The sequence below is a fragment of the Tasmannia lanceolata genome, unplaced genomic scaffold (assembly GCF_043159265.1).
Source record: "Tasmannia lanceolata isolate RefF3 unplaced genomic scaffold, GAP_Taslan_0.1 ptg000147l, whole genome shotgun sequence".
Taxonomy (NCBI): Eukaryota; Viridiplantae; Streptophyta; class Magnoliopsida; order Canellales; family Winteraceae; genus Tasmannia; species Tasmannia lanceolata.
In genome coordinates this window covers 127,501-130,000 of record NW_027518823.1, presented here as the reverse complement: position 1 = coordinate 130,000, position 2,500 = coordinate 127,501, and positions in this window count along the sequence as shown.

Here is a 2,500-nt window from a genome sequence, read left to right as displayed (position 1 = left end):
GCACGTGTGCCCCAGTAGGGCTCGGTATGCCCCGGTATGTACGCGTGTGCCCCGATAGGCCCGGTATGCCCCGATATGCACACGTGTGCCCCAATAGGGGTCGGTATGCCCCGGTAGGTACGCGTGTGCCCCGTAATGCACGTTTCGCAGATCTCCCCGCATGTCCCGCCCCTATATGTAATACTTACTTACTTACTTACTTTCTTTCTTGCTTGCTTGCTTGCTTGCAATGGTTGGGAGTGCCCGGCATGCCCCGCTGCAGAGACCAAGGGCGCAATGACTTGGCACCGCGGATGCCGGGACTCCGGCACTTCCCGTGGCACTGATGGTTGGTTCCAAAGACAAAAGGCCGTGCAAGGCCACCGCACCGCGGATGATTTTGCTCGTGCTGGCGCCGTTGTGTGGCCAAAGAACATGCGCGAATGCTCGTGTCGGAAGGGTTGGTGTCCTGGCCCCGCGGGTGTCACGAATGCTCGGTTGCGAAGACCATGGGACCAGAGCCATGGCACGTCGGATGATGGCTCCAGCTGGCGCCCCGGCACTTTCTGTGGCATTGATGCTCGGTTTCAAAGACAAACGTGCGCAGGGCCAGGGGACCGCGGATGACTGCTCGTGCTGGCCCCGTTGGGCGGCATTGATGGTCGGTTGCAAAGAAAATGCGCGATTGCTCGTGTCGGGGCCTGGCAAGCCAAGGCCAAGCGAGCCATGGCAACGCGGATGATGGCTCCAGCTGGCGCCCCGGCACTTTCTGTGGCATTGATGCTCGGTTTCGAAGACAAACGTGCGCAGGGCCAGGGGACCGCGGAGGACTGCTCGTGCTGGCCCCGTTGGGCGGCATTGATGGTGTGTTGCAGAGAGCATGTGCGATTGCAAGTGTCGGCCGGGTTTGGGTTCCCTTGGGCTTTCGGGTGCCTTGGACGCTGTCTTGCGAAGACCATGGGCACAAGGCCCCGTCCTGGCCCCTTGTTCGATTCGCTCTCGTCTTGCGCTTGCTTCCAAGGTCCTCCATGACCTTCCCCATGGCCTTGCTAGATCCCCCCCATGACGCATGACCTCTGTCCGTTGATTGGTTTTGAGTGCACACCATGCCCGGCTTGGCACCGTGTTGTCGCGTGAGTGGCATTTGGATCGTGCATGCTGGTGGGCTACCTGCCAATGCGCACAAGCCTTGCACACTAGCCTTGCGCACGAGCCTTGCACAAAAGCCTTGGACACAAGCCTTGCGCACAAGCCATGCGCACAAGCCTTGGACGCTAGCCTTGCACACAAGCCATGCATACAAGCCTTGCTCACAAGCCTTGGGCACTGGCCCATCGCAGTAGCCTTGCACACAAGCCTTGCGCACTAGCTTTGGGCACGAGCCTTGCGCACTTGCCTTGGGCACTAGCCTTGCACACAACCCTTGGGAACTAGCCTTGCGCACCAGCCTTGCCCACAAGCCTTGCACACCAGCCTTGCACACTAGCCTTGCATACAAGCCTTGCACACTAGCCTTGCACACAGGCCATGCTCACTAGCCTTGGGCACTAGCCTTGCACACAGACCTTGGGCACTAGCCTTGCGCACTAGCCTTGCCCACGAGCCTTGCACACTAGCCTTGCACGCAGGCCTTGCACGCTAGGCATGCTTGGGCCAGCAGCTCCCGCATCAAGTCGGCGGGTGTAGGCACGGTTGGGCGCAGATCCCGCATCGCCTCGTCGCGTCTGGGCGCAAACCCGTCGCGTCTCGTTGCGTCTTCAGAAGTCGTCGCTAACAGCACCTTTGGTTGCCACTGGTGGTTAGGCGGGTTGGTTGCGCAAACCCTATAGGAGGGTGGCATGCTGCGGGGCGCTGGAATGCGCAGGCTTAGGGCGTTTTTGCCCGGATAGGCACTGGAATGTGCTGGTTTTGGGCGTTTTTGCCTGGATAGGCTAAGGAATGGGCATGCTTTGGGCGTTTTCCCCGGATAGGCACTGGAATGGGCTGGTTTTGGGCGTTTTTGCCTGGATAGGCTAACGAATGGGGCATGCTTTGGGCGTTTTTGCCCGGGTAGGCACTGGAATGCCTGGCCTTGGCTGGGCATTGCTGGGTTGGGCTCCCTTGGCCTTTCAGGCGCCTTGGATGCTGTCTTGTGAAGACCATGGGCACAAGGCCATGGCATATAGTGGGGAATGGACCATGGTTGCCAAGGTTAGGCAATATAGAGGGCGGTGGGCGAGTAGGCCATGGCGTCACTTGTTTGCCCGTGTTTGCTCCCTTTGTGCGTTGTTTGGTTTTGGGAGCACACCTACCTTGCTAGGCTCGGCGGCTTACCCCTGCCCTTGTGGGTACTGGGTTGCACGTCTGTTTGCAACCCTATGGCTTGGTTGCTGCTGGCTTGGTTGGGTAGTTTGCCTCCGCCAATGCGCACAAGGGTTCCTTTTCTTCGTACCTGTGAGCTTACCTCCCTTGTTCGATTTGCTTTTGTATTGCGCTTTCTTACAGGGTCTCTCCAATGAGCTTCCCCCCCCCATCTTTGTCC